The sequence below is a fragment of the Lissotriton vulgaris genome, chromosome 4_1, assembly GCF_964263255.1.
Source record: "Lissotriton vulgaris chromosome 4_1, aLisVul1.2, whole genome shotgun sequence".
NCBI lineage: Eukaryota > Metazoa > Chordata > Amphibia > Caudata > Salamandridae > Lissotriton > Lissotriton vulgaris.
The window spans coordinates 766,131,481-766,150,551 of NC_141691.1; positions in this window are offsets into that span (position 1 = coordinate 766,131,481).

The following is a 19,071-nucleotide window of genomic DNA, read 5'->3' on the forward strand; positions in this document are numbered from 1 at the left end:
GGGGGAGGTGCCTAGGATGAGGACTTCTGTTTTGTCTGAGTTCAGTTTCAGACGGCTGTGCTTCATCCATTCGGCTACTTCTTTCATTCCTTCATGCAGGTTGGTTTTGGCAGTGTTAGGGTCTCTGGTGAGAGATAGGATCAGTTGAGTGTCATCGGCGTAGGAGATGATGTTGAGGTTGTGTTGGCGTGCGATGGTCGCGAGGGGGCTCATGTATACGTTGAAGAGGGTGGGGCTGAGTGAAGATCCTTGTGGTACGCCGCAGATGACTTCAGTGGCCTCTGACTTGAATGGTGGAAGGCGGACTCTCTGGGTTCTTCCGGTGAGGAACGAGGTGATCCATTCCAGTGCTTTTCCTTAGATTCCGACGTTTCTGAGGCGCTGTAGAAGGGTGCTATAACAGACTGTGGTGAAGGCTGCGGAGAGGTCGAGGAGGATGAGGGCGACTGTGTCTCCATTGTCCAGTAGAGTTCGAATGTCGTCTGTTGCTGCGATGAGGGCGGTTTCAGTGCTGTGTTTGGCTCGGAAGCCGGACTGTGAGGAGTCGAGGGATTTGTTGGTTTCGAGGAAGGCGGCGAGCTGGTTGTTGACCGCTTTCTCGATGACTTTGGCCGGGAATGGAAGGAGCGAGATAGGGCGGTAGTTTTTGAGTTCGGTGGGGTCAGCTGTGGGTTTCTTCAGAAGGGCGCTGAGTTCGGCGTGTTTCCAACTTTCCGGGAAGGATGCGGAGTTGAGGGAGCAATTGATGACGTCTCGGAGGTGTGGTGCTATAATGGAGTCTGCTTTGTTAAAGATGTGGTGAGGGCATGGGTCTGTGGGGGATCCTGAGTGGATAGAGTTTATCAGACGGATGGTGTCTTCAGTGGAGATTGGGTTCCAGTCATTGAGGATGTTCAAGGGGGGTGGGGGTCCTGCAGAGGGTTGGGTGGGTTGGTCTTGGGGTCGGTTGTCGAAGCTGTTGTGGATGTCTGCAATTTTGTTGTGGAAGAATGAGGCTAGGGAGTCGCAGAGGGCTTGAGAGGGGGTGATGTCGTTGGAGTTGGCTGAGGGGTTGGTAAATTCCTTGACGATGTTGAATAATTCCGTCGTCCCTTACCGCAAGATTACACTGCCTCCTCGTTGCCTATATAGCCCTGTCAAGTGGAGAGCTGGAGCGCTAACTGCTCGCCTCCCTGAGCGTGTCCTGCTCTTGTCTGCCCCGCCCTCCGCTCAACGGTATAGGTTACCGAGTCGGACCGGGGCCGGCAGACTTGAATAATGAGCAAGACGCGGTAGCAAGACCGCCGAGGATACCTTCTGAGCCCCCCTAAGCCCTGTCAGGCGCTGGTACCTCAGTAAGTTCCCCACGTATGTTTCTAAATTCTTATATCAATTTAAAACATTCTATCAGGGTAGGTGCAGGGTATTTTAAAATTTGACAATCAATTTTAAAACAAAACAATCAATTTTAAAAGTAGCGAGTGCGGGGTAATTCTAGTGACAATTCAATTTTTAGTCAATGACAGTCACTCTGCAGCAGCAGCAGCAGCGTTACCGCTTCAACAATGAGGTAGGCGCCAAGCGGGGTCGGGAGATGCTGCCACCGTCATCCCTTACCGCAAGATTACACTGCCTCCTCGTTGCCTATATAGCCCTGTCAAGTGGAGAGCTGGAGCGCTAACCGCTCGCCTCCCTGGGCGTGTCCTGCTCTTGTCTGCCCCGCCCTCTGCTCAACGGTATAGGTTACCGAGTTGGACCGAGGCGGGCAGACTTGAATAATGAGCAAGACGCAGTAGCAAGACTGCCGAGGATACCTTCTGAGCCCCCCTAAGCCCTGTCAGGAGCTGGTACCTCAGTAAGTTTCCACGTATGTTTCTAAATTCTTATATCAATTTAAAACATTCTATCAGGGTAGGTGCAGGGTATTTTAAAATTCAACAATCAATTTTAAAACAAAACAATCAATTTTAAAAGTAGCGAGTGCGGGGTAATTCTAGTGACAATTCAATTTTTAGTCAATGACAGTCACTCTGCAGCAGCAGCAGCAGCGTTACCACTTCAACAATGAGGTAAGCGCCAAGCGGGGTCGGGAGATGCTGCCACCGTCGTCCCCAGAGAGTTGAGCTGGAGGATATATTGAGAGCGGTATAGGGTGAAAATAGGGTAGTGCATTGGATATGATGAGTTAGAAGAAAATACATAAATAAGTACAAGTAATAAATATATGGATCCAAAAGTAATAAAGATATAGCTCCATAAGCACATGGAAGGTACATAGATGCATAAAGAAAGGTAGTATATGTAGATCAAAGATGCATTAAATAAACTCTGGCTTTCAAATATTGTTGTGCTTCAAATTAGTTGTATTTATTTTTATATACATATATATTTGTTTTGTAGATAAATAGTGAAGAAATTGTAAATAAATAGTTATGATAAAAGATTTAGTTATTTATGCAGTCACTTGTATACATGTTAAAACATAGAATAATGTAACTATCAGTAATATATACATTTGTTAAGCAGAACTAATGAATATAATACATAATCAATGTTTTAAGCATAAGTATTCTATGAATTTATACAAAGCAATACACATATATAGGCACATATCAATAGTACAAATAAATGCTTATATGCAGAGACATGCTGTATATTTATCTGTTTGCCTATGGTGGTTATGTGGGAAAGAGCCAATTCTTGAGTAGTTTTTTTAAGATAAGGAGATTATTTGTGAATCTTATGGTGGTGTAAATAGTTACATAGATTGGCTGCTTGAACAGAGAAGGATGTGACACCCATGTTTTTTTTGTATCTTGGGATTTTGAGGCGAGGTGCCACTCTAGATCGGAGGTTCCTTTGTTGAATGTGTTTGGTGATTTTATTCCTGATGAAGAGTGGTCCTGTTCCAAGTATCACTTTGTGAGTGATACAAAGCTGCTTGAACATGGATCTTCTGGCAACCAGTAACCAATGCAGGGCTTTCAAGGTAGGGAAGATGTGGTCTCATGGTTTTATATGTAAGAATAGTCTGGCAGCCGAGTTCTGAATTTGTTGTAGTCTTTTTATGGTCCTTAAAGGTGATCCATGGTAGAGGCTATTGGCATAATCGAGTTTGGACAAAACAAGGGAGATGGTAGCCTGGACCTTGTGTGGAAATCCCTAATGGGGGAAGATTCGTCACAGAGTTTTTATAGTAACAAAGCTTGATCTTGCTAGTTTGTCCACTTGGGCATTCATCGAGAGCTTGGAGTCCATGGTCATGCCAAGGTTAGTTTACTTCCTTCGATATATTAGGCGGGGTTCCCAGATCATCAGGCCACACGGCGAGTGGGTCATAATGGTTCCAATTTCCACACGTGAGTATTTCAGTTTTGGAAGCATTCAATTTAAGATAGGTCCACGTCATCATTTGATCCACAGCTCTGAGACATCTGAAAAATGGTGAGTTTCCAATATTTTTGGGGCATTGCAGTTGAAGGAGTATTTGCGTGTCATATGCAGTGTAATAGCACGTGAGGTGAAATTGACTGATCAGTGTCGGTAATGATTTCATGTAGATGATGAAAAGCATGGGTGAGATAATAGAGCCTTGCGGGACCCTGCTTTTGTAAAATATTGTTTGGAGAAAGGTGGGGTACAGATGACATTAGTTCTGTTGCACAGATAGGACATGATCGAATCTAGCGCAGTCCCCTCTATGCTGGCTTTGTGGAGTCTTTGTATCAGAGTGTCATGATCAACCATGTCAAAGGCAGCTGAGAGGTCCAAGAGAAGTAGCGCAGCAACCCCCTTGCAATCAACTCTGTTCTTCAGGTCATCCCAGATGTCAAGGAGGGCAGATTCTGTGCCTCTTCCTGGATGGAATCCTGTTTGGAAGTCTGAAAGTATGGCATTCTATTCAATGAAATGACTGCACAGCCACTCTAGAGCAATCTGCAAATGTTCCACAAGAAACACATGAAAAGCATATTTCTGAAAGTGTTCCCTTTTCTCTTTGCGAATCATAAACATCTTACACATGTGCATGTATGTTCTATACTGAAACATGCATACATTTGTTCCCAGGTTAATTGTTAAATGTTACTCATGTAAAGATAGTTGGTCCAGAGTAAATTTTTGGGGCGTTATATCAGACCCTGCAATCACATGTCGTACAACCTCATGCTTGCCTCTGCCTGCTCAGTGTGTCAAACCAATAGTGATAATCATCAATATCTGAAGAAGTTCTGTTCAACTCTAGGCAACATGGTGGCAATACAAGCATTTCCAGCAGACATTTGTTAAGAATGGCCTTGTGAAATAGTTCCACCAAAAACCGCCAGTTCTAATACACCCTTTTTTTTAGTACATCTGTGAAACATATTTTGTTTCGCATAGTTACTAAAATTTGCACCAAAGTGAATTCTGTGCCCAAGCACAGAAGCACAGAGCTTTGTCAGTGCTTGGCCTGCTTGTGCCTCCCTGGATTGAAAAGGGTCCATGAAGCTGAAAACAGCTTTCATAACCCACTAACCTTGTAGTCTGGATTCACCGAGCGGGATGAATGTTTCCACTCCTCTTCAAATCCACTGCCAACTACACTTGAGGTAATAGATTGGTTAGCAGTAGACCAGAGGAAAAAGGATAGGAATAAGAGAGAGAACAGTGGCACTTGATATCTCCATTCTGACTTCTCACTCAGCTGGACATTGCCTTCAGCTGGTTAAGTGCTGACATCTAACAAAAATAAAGAGGTATTTCACATCTTATCAATGATATGTCTTCAGAATACCTCTATGTGTCTGAACATGCAAGTTCTAAAAAGAATTCTGAAATATTAAGAACTGGAAAATAAATATTATCTAAGAAATAGATGACAAAAATTTTCAAAAGTATTACATTTCTTTTACTTCATATAACAAGGCGCCCTTTTATGAGAACAGGCTATCCAATTTAAAAATAGATTGAAGGTTGCTTTCTTGCAAATGCAATGTAATTAACATTCTTTACAATTATAAAGTTCACCTTGTCAATTAGAAATCACTTTCTCAACCTAAATTGTTACTTTTACATAATGAGTGCATCCAAAGAAAAATATAACACATTTTCTAATCCTTAAAAGATAGTTCTGAAACAGCACTTTAGCAAATAAGGTTTGTCTCCACAAACAAAACAGAATTCCAAAGAATAGGTCTCTGTAATCAGTTCAGAATTCTACCATTTCCAAAGACGAGCAAATACATTTCAAGGTTTTCATAACTCTGGCAACAGGTACTGGATGCTCGGTCTTTATTACCTGGCAAGGATGGATGCTCTGCAACGAGAGCAACTTATACTCGGTAACTTCAATGAAAGAAATACTTTTATTCGATATCATTTAAAATCATAAAAAAGGGCGATACAATTAACCCACAAAATACCTAAAAATCATTGAACATTAGTACTAATTTGAATATGAAATTGCATTAAACTCAATAAAATATGTTCTAAAACTGATGTTAAAAACTATTTTTCTTTGGTTGCATACGAACATGTGGCATCCAGCCCTACGGGAGAAATCGGGCTTCTGATATATTTGGGTTAGGCCAACTTCTCGGTAACTTCAAAATGGCCACCACACTCATGTACTGTGGCTCCATGGGGCATGTGCTTTCATAGGTGTACTCAGGCATTCTGCAAAGATGCAAAACCTCTCTCCAAGTGGCACCACCAGTCTGTTCACACTGCCAGACTTTCCTTCCTCTAAATGCGGTCAGACCTCGAGAGCATCATGCTCAAAATCTTATTGATTACATGGAAGTGAGTTTGAGCCACAGATTGCTACAATCATCAGCAGCTATTGTGACACGATGTTAAACAAGCAACAGTAATGGTGTTGAATTCATTGTGAAGTCAAATAATGTTGCATGGGTTTGAATTCACAATCACAGAATGGAGAAGGAAGCATCTTTGTGTTACCTGACCCGTCCAGCAGGCCAACCAGTCACCTTAGGGAAGAAGCGCTTCAATAATGTTGGTGGTTAATTGAACACATGGCCAGAGCATCACATTTTTCAAAGAGATATGATTTGAATCATTGAACGGTGGCTGATAAAGACCTGTAAAACAGTAGGCCCTTTCAGAAATGATGGAATGGACCTGTGCAGCCAATCAGAACTGCTATGGCATGCAAAGCATGGATTGTCTGTCACGGGCCAGGCAAGTTAGGAAGTTTGCAGCAGTCAGGGGTCCACAGCAGGATCCTACCCTCTATTCTATTGCCTGGGACGTTTTCTGTTTGCAGGCTTTGAAGTGGATCATGGAAATGGTGGCTTCACCCACTGACACACTTTCAAAGACCCCAGACAGAAAAAAAAAACACTTTTGCTCGACCTAGACATAAAATCGATCAAGACTCGCATAATGTAAGAGACTTATCTGCGTTAATTACTGAAGTGATTAAAAGCCATCAGAGTTGAGCGAGCAGGCCTTGTAAGTTTGAAGTGTGCCTGTCTTTAGAGAGATGGGTGCATGCTCATCAACGCCCTGTCTTATGATCACTGCAACTTGCTGCAACTTTTGTACCTCAACTTTGGGACAGCCTGCATACAAGCAGCTGCAAATGGCCAGGGGAAGAATCTCGCTCAGCATATTCAGTGAATGGATCCCATTCTGGATCAACATGTTGAGAGAGGTGTGGTGAAAAGATGTGTCAAAGAAGACACTAAGGACCTGATTTATATATTGCTGGTATGTATACTCCGTCTCAATGGCATGGCAACAGAGTATACATACGGTCAATATAAAGGTCGCCTGCCCAATTTAAATGCAGGCGGACCTTCAGTTCGACTATGGCAGAGGCTGCTGGCTCTCCCCGTGGCCAACTTCAAAATTCCATTTTATTCTTTGTCCCCCTCCTCCATTTTTGAACCTGCACTTTGTTTGTGTTTCAGAAATTTTTGCACTGGATTCAACCCAACCCATTTTTTTTCATTTTAAGATCTATTTGCTAAACATCCCATTTTTTACTCAGAGTCATCTGTTTGTGAAAACTCCTTATTTCTAGTAGATTTTGCAAGTCTCTCCTTTGTGTGCCGCCAGCACGACCTGAACAACTTTAACATTCCACTGTTTTAAATTTAGTGCAAAAAGTCAAGCTCAGTACATTGACGACTTTTATGTTCCTCCACCAGACCCTTTGGTGATATCACACTCAGGCGTATTTCTTCTACAAAGTCTACAATTCACTTCAATTCACAAATTTCCTCTTTACTTCCAACACTTTTATATTTCACAGGGCCAGCTTTCCGCCTTGCTCTTACCACCTTAGATTGGTGCCATATCTGTTCACCTATGACACCTGTACTCTGCATTGCGATCGACATAGCACCTCAAGCATTGCACAGAAAGACACAAGAACAATTTACTGAAAAAGGCAATTGTAGTCTATTTTATGTGTGAACCGATTACATTCTTAGGCTGTGGTGTACAGCCAGAGCCAGCCGTATTGCAGAAGCACTAGACTACCAAACCCGTTTGCTTTCCAAGGCTCCCTGGAATTCTATAAACTTTTAAAGAATATAGACTGCTTTACAAAAGATATTCCTAACTTGCACAAGGAAATATTTCCATTTTATTACAGGCTCCGATGTAACTCCAGAATTACCCTCCCTATCGCCTCATTTTATAATTCTTGGGCTTTTTAATGAGGATTTTTGTACATGCCAGAAAGCAACTGGATCTAAGGATGGTCACCATTACAACCCATCAAAAGCAAATTAAATATTGTTTTCATGTTTTGCGTGGCAATCGAAAGTGTTCCCACGTGTTTTTCTCTTCTTTCTTCGTATCAAAGATCCGTGAAAGAAGTAACTGAGCTAAGCTTGGGTGAAATGTTCACTACACCGGCGTGAAATTCATAAAATATTTTGAAATTTCATATTATCAGATTTCACATAATTTTGAGGCACAGGAAACTGGTTCATTCAGAAAATGTCTCGCTCAAGAGATATGTTCTGCTCAAACCAGTGTCTTGCTAGTATCTCAAATTATGGGGCTTATTTACAATCCCATTGTGCCGCCGGCAGTGGCGGCAGGTATTTGAAGGCGGTGGGGGGCAATTAAATTTTTTAAAAAATCACACTTACCTGTCTGCCGCTGCCACCCACCATCGCTGCCTCCTCCCGGTCCTCTTCCCTGCTTCCAGGGGGCTGGATGCACCTGGCTTCAAGCCTCCCGCTAGCCAATCACAACGCTGCAATGCAGCGTTGTCATTCGTCTGAGCGCCGTGGATCGACACTCAGTCAGAGAATGGGAGGCTGGGCACGTTCTCCATGCAGGCTGTAATGCAGCCTGCACAGAGAACATGTAAAGTGCGCCTCAACATGTAAACTGCGCCTGAATGTTTGGCCGGCCCCAGGGGGCCGGCCAAACATTCATGCACACTTTAAGGAGTGCAAACCACTCCTCGCCTGCTCTGTCAGCAGACCAGCCCTGCTCCTTCCCTGTAGCAAAGCTGCCTAGTGACACTGCTCAAAAGCAGTGGGGCAACTATCTTCTGCCTTAGCGGAGGAGCCACCACTGGCCACTGGTATATACATTTTTTGAGGCACCAGTGTTGCAGTGTGCCTGCCCATATTTTCAGGCCACGTAAAGTCACCCTGCTTTGCTTTTCATGGACTTGTAAATATGGCTCCCTATCACACATTACTTTGCATGAAAGGTGCATTCCATGGGTGTTGCTGTGGGTGTTCCCACTCAACATCCATGGAATCTGACACACTAACAGATTTACAAGATTTTTCATACCTTCAGTGCCCCATTTTCTTGTTAATACTGTGCATCCCTGCGTTTTGCCTGCTAATTTGCTTGTTGCTCTCACCATTTCATTGTAAAAATTCCCCCTGTGTTTTGCTGTGTATCTGTGGACCATACCAAAAACTGACAGAGGTCTTAGAGGCCATCCATTCCTTATCATTGCTTGGACTTATTCTCCTACTGATTTGCCCGCTTCCTATTCAATGGCTTGCCTTTCTCTTCTTGTGCTTAGAGCATAGCCTCTTTATCATACTTTTAATTGGATGACCTTTTTTCTTCTACTACGCACATTCAGGGAATTATTTTTGTTATTTTTCTTTCAGTACTATCTGGGAGTGCTTGTGTTTTCTAGTTCTCTCCCTCATGTGCTCCCACCCCTCAAACACCTTTCCCCCACTCACTCCATGTTGCTCCCCCACATCTCCACACAAGCTCGCCCACTGCTTGCCCCCTGTGTCCATGGCTTTATTTTATTATATTAATATATTTGTGTTGTAGCCTCCCTGGACTAGGCTCAAGTGCTTTTATTGCTCCCGCAACTCCTACCGATTCCGCATTGTTTCTCCCTCACCTGCTCCTCCACCTTAAGTTCCTCTACACATTTTAAATATATATTTGGTGGAAGAACCTTGCAGCTGCCATTGGCTGCTGGGCCACTTGGCAGTACAAAATATGCTTTTACACAATTAAAGTGAATTTTTTTTAATTCACAGTTCCAAATGGTGTCTGATATCTTAAACTGGTAGAGAAACAAAACTAAAAATGTCACTAGTGGTGATGCCTGAGCGCATACGTCATCACACATGCATGCGCCTCAGGAATAAGATGGCCACATTATTGCGCTTTGTGTTTTTTTTGGGCTGACGATACACAGCATTGACATAAAGCATATGCAAACCCAATAGGACCAGCTTCTTTGTTTCGTCAATGCTTGTTAACCTGTGTAGTTATTATGCATCTTTTTATTTAACACAATGGAGCAGTAAAGTCACAGCCACTTCAGCATCTGTGGTGTACAGCAGTGTTCCCACAGTCTGAGGATGTATGGCAGACAGCCTCAGCCACTTTAGCCCTCCTGAGGTCTCACTTTACATGCAAAGAGCCCACAGTGTGGCAGAAGGTCACACTGACCCAATGTCTCCCTGAGCAGACCACCGAAGTATGAATAATAATAATAATAATAATAATAAAGCATTTCTAAAGCACACAGGTATCTCAAACAGAGGTTTACCGGCGCTAAACAGACTACATCACTGACCTCACAGCCGACAGATATTATCCCTGCTTGAAAAGCCATGTTTTTAAGGCGTTCTTGAACTCGAGTTTGGATTCAAATTGACGCAAACATGCTGGTAAAGAGTTCCACATTCTTGCGATCGTTACCCAGAAGGATCTACACCCCAGACAGGCCTTAGCATATTACAGGATGCAGAGCAGACGCTGGTTGTTAGATCTCAGCGTCCGTTCTTGTTGATATAGGCTGAGCCTAAGATAGTCTGGGCCCCTATCATCCATTGCTTGGAAAGCAAAGATCAAAGCCTTGAATTCAATCCTCCTAGCCACTGGGAGCCAATGTAGGTGTCTCAGATGGGGGATATAGGCTGCTGGAAAGGGACCCGGTGAATCAACCTAGCTGCGGCGTTTTGAACCACCTGTAGTCTATGTATCAGGTAAGCAGGTAGCCCCAGATACAAGCTTTTGGCATAGTCCAACTGGGAAGTCATTAGCGCATGGACTCTTATCCTGCGGCTCTCTTCTGAAAGCAGATGGAGATATTTCCTGATGCAACACAACCTCCCAAAGCATGTTGAGATCTGACCTACTTGCGCAGTAAACGATAAGTCTGTAAACCACTTAATGCGAAGGTTGTTGGCTGTCTCTGTTGAAATTGGTGGAGGTCCCATATCTGTGGGCCACCAGTGGCACACTGCCAGAGGAGGTAGCTGATCGAAAAGCAGCACCTCTGTCTTATCTGCATTCAATTTTAAGCAGTTATTATTCATCCAGCTTGAGATGTTTGCCCAACATTCCTTGAAACTAATGAAGGCATCAGCGGAGTGTTCTTTTAAAGAGAACACCAGCTGGGTATCGTCAGCGTAGGAGACCGTCTTCATCCCCCCGCTACGATGAGTCCTGACAGTGGTGCCAAGTATATATTAAAAGGCAACTGACTCAAGACAGAGCCCTGAGGCACTTCACACACTAAATATTTTTGGGTAGAATGAAATGGGTGTAAGAACACCTGTTGTGAGCGATCCTCAAGATACTATTGAATCCAGGCAAGAGCCACCCCCGAATGCCAGCCTGAATTAGTCTTTCCAATAAGATTGAGTGTGAGACCGTGTGAATGCTGCCAATAGGTCTAACAGTACTAACATTGAAGATGCGCCACTATCGACAGTCATCCTCACAGACTCTGCCACTTCAACCAGAGCTGTCTCTGTGCTGTGTCCAGTACAAAAACCCGATTGAGTATCATGAAGTACCATTCGCCTCAATGAAATCCACTAACTGTTGCTGAGCCATCTTCTCCAGCATCTTTGAAGGTCCTGGCAAAAGTGAAATTAATCGAATATTACTTAGCACAGCTGGCTCAAGGTTAGGCTTCTTCAATAGAGGAAGTAAGAAAGCCTGTTTTCAAGTAGCTGGAAAAATGCCCTCTGTCAGTGAAGAATTCCAAATATGGTTCAACCCTGGGTTTAACAAAGGGGTCCAAGATCTAAGGATCTGAGGGGGCATGGATCTCCAAGAGAACCTGACTTGCATCTCTGCAGTTCGGCCAGAGATTCCGCTGTTGTGATAGGGTGAAACATTGTGAAGGAGCTCGAGGTGTTATCAGTACAAGGATGCCGTATAATCACATCCTTAGCCCTAACCAGGAGTGAGGAATACGGTTTTTGAATCTTTCCTCAAAGATGTCTGACAGGCTTGCACAGAGGGAGGAGGATGGATGAATAAAACCTCCCGATGCTGCTGGGTTAGTAAAATATCTGACAATCTTAAATATTTTTTGGGCCGAGTTTCCTGAGCTCTCTATGTTGTGAATCAAGTAATCTCTCCTTGCTCTCGGCATTGACTTGTGTTGTTCCTTCAGTGCCTCCTTACTAGTTTCCCTTCAGGGGAATTATAGTCCTTTCCCATGTTTAGTTCACCTGCGAACCAGGGGGCGGGCGGTGAGGTTCTCGTGGTAGTGACTGAGCTAAGTGGCGCCTCTGGGTCAAGGTTGGCTGTGATCCACAAATTGAAACAGGAGGAATCTCTATCGAGATCTTACGAAAGCTGTGCCATTTTAGCCTGTGAGGTAGACCCCAAAGTATCTATATTTATCTATTTTCCAATTTTTGTTTAACTCACTTTGCTTAATGCTAGGCGATTGCTTGGACTTCATGTCAAAAGAAAAAAAGAACAAGGAAATGGTCTGTCCAACCTAAACGTAGGGGGTCTTCCACTTCCAGATTTTGAATGTTAGAAAAGATTAGGTCTAAAGTATGTCCTACACTGTGGGTGGGGGAACTAACATACTGAGAAAGATTGACACCAGTAGGAGTCGAGACTAAGTGAGTACCCTGGGTACAACACAGGTCATCGACATGCAAGTTAAAATCTCCTTGAACTGTAAAGTTGGCATAATGTAGGGACAGCTGGGCAATGGTATTGCACAGTTCAGGTGTAAGTGTATGAGGGCAGTCTGGTGGTCTAAAAAGCAATAGCCCAACAAAGGAACAGACTGGCAAGATCTTGATGCATAAGGTTAAACTATCAATGTTGCCTATTGTATTCAGTTTCGAGGTAGATATCCCCCAGGAGTCCTTTAAAATTTTAGCCACTTCTCCACCCCACTAATCACCACTCCAATTGGCGCATATAATTTAGAAACTGGGGGGATAGCCAGGGTCAGGTAAGGGTTAGAGTCTTCTTTAATCCAAGTTTCAGTTAGAAAAATCAAGTACCATTATTTATCCATCAGAGCCACCCAAATGTCACCAGCATGTTTAGTAAGAGATCTACAATTGATCAAACAGGCTGAAGAGCAACAGATGGGGTGCAGAACCTTGTGGGACAGCCAGGGGAACTTGGGGCTACAGGAAAGTCCTGTGGACCAATGCAGCATTCACGTAACACACATTTCCTTAAAAAATGAGTTGTAAGATCAGAATTCAGTAAAAAATCTCTATACTCAAATATAATATGCTATGTGAGTCTACTGAGAACCTCATCTGAACGTTAAGAATATTAAACCTGTCAGTCATAAAAAAAGCACTGTGCCATTTTCCTCTGAACGCCATCTCACTTGTGAGTCATGCAGTGGTATCTCAGTACATGTGTTATTCTCAGCCAATGCTGTGTCCTACATTCCTAAATGTTTCAAGAGACACCTTCATCTTCAGTCTTCGCCTTACGGGATGCTCTGAGTGATACAGTATACACAAGAGAGCCTGTTAGCTACAGCTGTCTTATATACAATGTGGGAATCAGGTTCTTTCCTGTGGCAGAGGTTCCTGATCTTCACAAAGTACATGGAGTGTACACAGCAAAGGTTAATATCGATGTCTTAGAATCTATCCTAAGAGACACATATTTGCTCATTTACAACAATTATATAGTACAAAGACAGATATTACCATAATGCCAACGAATTAGCAGAACTGACATTGTGGTGTTGTTGGTCCTGGCCCGCTCTGCAGGGTCACCTCAGAATTGTAATTTTAAATCCTCCTTAATACTAAATTCAGATTGTAAGTTGCTATTCTAAAAATGGCAGTTTTAGAAAGTTAGCTTATTTCTGCCTAGCCAAATGTGCCTTTCTGCCAGAGTCCTGGGTGAGATGATTATGAATGGAACTGCTGTGGTGCTTTGTGTATTGCTTCCAGACATAGGGACAAAATAAGCCTAGGTGTGGAGGAAGAGGCCCCCCTGACAGGATGGCTGGGGAGGAGTTGTGCCCTGCCTTTATTAAACTTCAAAGGACCCAGCCTGCAGCATGCAGAAATAAACCTGCAAGCAGGCCGGCTCTTGTGTTGGCCACCCTATACAGAGTGGAGCCAGAGGAAAGGGAATAACTAACCAGGACCTGTTTTGGTGTTAGGCTAGGAATTTGCTCCACACAAAGGCTGGCAACAAATATAAAAGTGAACAACACAAAGTACCCAAACCACAGTGACTCAATACGTTTTTTTGATACAGGGTAAGAAATCAATTTATTGTCGCTTCCCTAGACACCATTATTTTGTGTCAATCATTTTGTATTTTTTATATTTTCAAAGAATTGCTGACAGAAAAAGACATTGATTGCAAATATTTACAAGGCTAAACAAACTTTAACAAACATTAAAGGCAAAGACTATTTACACATTTAGAAACCATTATGTCACACACAGGGGTGGGGAATTTGTATCTCCCGACCCCCGAGACATCTAGATTTCTCACAAGGGCAAGAAGTTTTAATATCTATTTTGTCCCAAGGACAAGTAGACAAAGACTTGCTGTAATGCAATACACAGCTCTTCAAACCTAATGGTGAAAGCCAGACAATAAGTCTAAATGAAGTACATGCCACTTCGTGCTGAAATGTTGGGGCCTGTGATTGCACTGATGGCATGCAGTACAGTCACGACTGGCTTTGGATGAGAGGGGGGCTTAGCTCGCCCCACTGAGACACTGTTCTTTTGAGTCAGTGCCTCCTGGTCAGGGCTGGGCTTGGAGCAGTTTATTGGCAGTGAAAGGGTCAGTTCAAAAGTTTGGGTCTGCACTTTCATTTCCCCGGAACGTAAGACCAACATGTTCGAGGGGAGCTCGTAGTTGCAGCTCCTTGTGGTACACCCACAACATTACCACGTAACAGGCATTTTACTTTCTCCTCAAGGCGCTTTCATGCACTTCAGCTCAAGAACACTTACAGCACTGCCCTGCAAGAGGCTGGTTTATCTGCTTCTAAGCCCCTGCCATCTCGGTCTTTTATTCTTTGTTCCACCCTTGTGCCTCATACGGCCCCAAGATGCCTTGTCACCCTCGCCTCCTGGGCCTACATTAAAGTGCCCTGCTTTCCCTTTTCATACAGCTTGTGCCCCTCTCTCCCTTCATGCTTTGCCTTCCCTGTGCACCTCTTATCTTATTGAGGGCTTTCATTAAACCTCCTTACTTTGCCCATGTAACTTTCACCTTCATATAGACCTCAGGCCTACCCCCATTTCTGTCCTTTCACTTGGCCCCTCGTGCCTCATGTTTATTTGGTGGGCGCAGTGCTGTTTGCCAGCTCGTTCTTCCAGGTGCACCAGCACCAGGAATGGGAAGAGGTGAAATGAAAACCAAAGGGACACTCCAGTCTGCTTTTGTAGACATGTTTGTGATGATATGCAGGGCACAAGTTCTAGAGAAAATCGCTAGTGGACTAATTAGCATAGGCAAGGCACAGAGACAATCACATGAAGTGATGTCACAGCAAGTAATGTTACTGTCTTGTGCGATGGATTAAAAATGTAGCATTTTGCACACAAAAAATGTTTATATTGTTAGGCTAGAATTGATCCCCTAATTGTATACTTGCTTTACATAAACAACAAATATATTTATGCAGTGAAATGCTGAACTAGGTTATATTCGTTTTACTTGTGGTAAATCATGTGTTTTCCCAAACACAAAGGGGTACGTATTGACATTTTTAAAGAGCCTTCTTAGTTACAGTCAAAAACGGCAGTTTTTAGTGAGTACGTTTCATGGATATCTTGCAAAGAGCAAATTGTTAGGTGCTCTGTTTCGAGTATGCTGTAATTCGTAACATCATAAAATTGCAAAACACCACACTCCCAACATTATGAAGAAATGAATGTCAGTGCTGGACAGTTTACCCCCATCATGTGCTCCTCTGGAGGAGGGGGAAGATGTCTATTGACACAAAAATACTGTGAGCCACATTGCAAGTAAACACAAAGGCATATGTTTGCCATTGGAAACAGTAATGAAAATGCTAGGTAACTGCATGGGTATTCATACAGTTGAAAAAGGGACATACCTGATCTTCCTTCTGCCTTGGGCAAAACACGACTGTGTCCCCTCTGATTAATGAGGGGACACAGTCCACCCTTTTCCACCCCCGACTTGTGCTGTGATGTGTGTACGAAAGACGTTCAATGTAAATCTTAATTTCAATTACCTGATGTTACCAAAGCCTTGTCTTTGAACTGAGGGAATTTATATGCTTTTCTGTGAACTAATAAGCATGACTTTAAGGAAACATGGTGTGCTAAATGGAGGGTGACCTCTTCAAGTGCCAGGGCACAAGACTATATCTGCAATAGGATAGGTGACTTGAGGCCTACAAAGGGGCTACAGCAAGGTCAGCTCAGTTCTCATTGAATAAGGACGTACCCTCGAACTCACCCACGAAACCACCATGAGTTTCCCAATATGCTGCACCTTTATCTAATTTATAACAATATTTAAGCCTTGAAAACTCTGCATCACCCCTGCAAACACTAGTTTTGGTTAAACCCAGCGCCTCTGCACTGTTTAGCAATACACATTTGTTTTAGGTAGCGTTTAGTAACGAGTTAACCTTTATCCAAGTACCATCAATTTGAGTAGATTAAGAAATAGAGAACCAAGTAAACAAAACACTTGCCCAGGATAACACAGTGAGGTTAATTAAAAGTGAGTCGGGGTTGAAGGTTCGGTGCCCTCGTTTGGCCGATCATATTTGCACCACATTTCCTCAAGAGCTAGGAGAATAGTGTGCTGGTACTAGGCAAAATATGGAATGGTTACCTACAATGCACTGGCATAGATGACTAGTTAGAGGAGCTAATATGGGTAGACGTGCATGTGTGTATATGCAATGTATACAAATAGGCACCTTAACAATTGACCCAGGAAAGTGAAAATGTTGAGACCCTAGGATAAACTGGTCTAAAGAAATTCTCCTCCTATTGTTTGGGATGGATAGACTGAGGGGGCTTCTCACTCCTTGACTTCAATAAGATATATTGTTTTTAGGGTCCACATTTTTGCAGAGGCCCATGAGTCTGTCTTTTGTGTTACATTTGTTTTCTCTTCCCGGAGCTTCGGATTATCTAGAACAGCTACACCTTGCAATTGGGTTGAACGTTACATCAAAGCACATTGCTGATACTCTTACCACTAGGCAGTCAGGAAGACAGTTTTTTTCTGCTGGAAAGAAATCACATGCAGAAGCCAGGCAGAAGAAGGTACTGAAGCCAGAAACAGCTAATAGTGCAAACTTCTCAGGAGAGACAGTAAAACAATGTGAAAGTGTGTGGATGCTATGTTCTTTACGGCAGAAATCACAAAGGTACCCATTATAGAAACTCTCCTTCTTAAGACAGTACCCATCTCAAACCACTGCTAAAACCCTTACCTCTGTTTTTGCTAAACTACTGCGAAATGTTAGGTACCATTTTATGTGAATCATCATTTATTAAAATGAGTGGATGCATGCTAGCTTTTCCAAACAATATTCATAATGGAAAATTAGTGTAAACAGTTTCAACAAGATAATGGGAAACATAAAAATAAGCAAGCACTGGCAACTCCAATAGGTCTGACTTTGGTGGTCAACCTTTTGGTTTTGTCAATGCGTGTCATGTTTTGACAAGGTTTATGTAAAACTTTATTGTTGCTGGAGCTGCTGGGTCCTAACCATTACAACAACTATTGGAAAATAGTTGTTGGTCTCAAAGCACACATTACCATAGTATTTCCTAGCACTGAGCAAAACTACTATGAGTTCTGATACGCTGCTTGTAAAAGAGCCGAATGTTGACTCTCACAATGAAGCCAGTCAATAGATAGAATTTTCATAAAAACAAAAAGTCCTGCTTAACACCAGACCCAATTAGTAGCTCCGTTATTAAAGAAAGTCACGAAAGTTCACCCAAGGTAAATTTTCTTGCATTGGTGCAGATTCACAGCTTTTATGTGTTCACATGAAGGCCAGGAAATCGTACTCCTAGAAAATATTTATGAACTGCATTTTAGCACTACCAAATATGATTGCATAGTTTTGCTCCTGCGAAAATCTGTTGAGCATTTACAAGTTCACTTTTCCTCCAACCACATTTTTCCCAGCCCAGGAAGAAATGTTCCTTCTGCCATTGTCAGTAGTACATTTCTAACCTTTGTCAGTGTCTGAAAAGATTAGAGAAGAGCTGGTGAAAACCACTTAAATGTGCAAGTTATTAGGTTTGCACGGACTCTAAAAGCCATTCCAACCTTTGAACCATTGCTTACCACTACCTTTAGCCCCAATCTGCAGAAAGATGGCAAAATAAGGAAATTGATAGTATTCAAACAATTTTATATAGTATGAACCCTGGCATAATCAGAGAGGCTATTATCAGAGCTCTTATAAAATGAGATTGCCGCTATTATTTGTCACTGCACTACATGGCACCAAAGGGGCAAGTGGATTTTTCTACAGGGCAAGTAGATTTATGAAGCTACCTGTCCCATGGACAAGTAGATATTTTATTAAATTCCACACCCCTGCACACATTAGAAAGTATTCTCACATCAGACATTAAATAAAACAATTATTGAAAAAATAATACAAACATTTTTATCACAAACAACAAAAAACTTGCAAACACTGAATGAGAGAAACTAGGGGTTGGGAGGATAGAATCTAAGTAATTAAATGACTTATATATATTTTAATGCTGGACCAGCCTGTCCTAGCTTTTGTACAACAATGATACTTTGTATCTCCCAAACAACACTGCCGACACGTTTCAAGACCAGACTGCAGTCACTGGTCTGTCATCAGGGCTGTATGTGTCTTGTATCTGCAGGATACAAAAGCAATATTTTGTCTAGTGTGTGGGCTCCTTATTACCATGAAGTAGCTATAATGACGGTGTGCGCTACATACCAAGGCTGCTCAATGTAGAATTTCAGAGGAGGTCTTTTGGAGGTCCGTTTAAATGAATAGCGTGGCCGAACAGAGAAGCCTAGAAAGATTTTAAGGATGTTTTTTAATTACATGATTGATTCATTCAATATGCTAGTGGCTGAGTCAGTTTGGGGAAGTGAAAGCGTACCTTTTACTTTGGGAAGTGCCGAGTGCTGGCAGGATCCATTAGGAGCGGCCTAACCATCAATTTGGATTCTGAGATATGGGAGAGATTGACATTCAGAGGCTTAGCGGCGTGCAAATGGTGTTTCACACTCGCTTGGAGAATTCGAAGAAAGGTTGCCTACCTTGATTTGATCTCTCGTTTGCACATGAAAGGGGTTGTTAATTTCAGCATTCTAAAGGGAAAAACAAAGCGCGACCTTAGTGGGATGTTCTTGCGAGTTCAG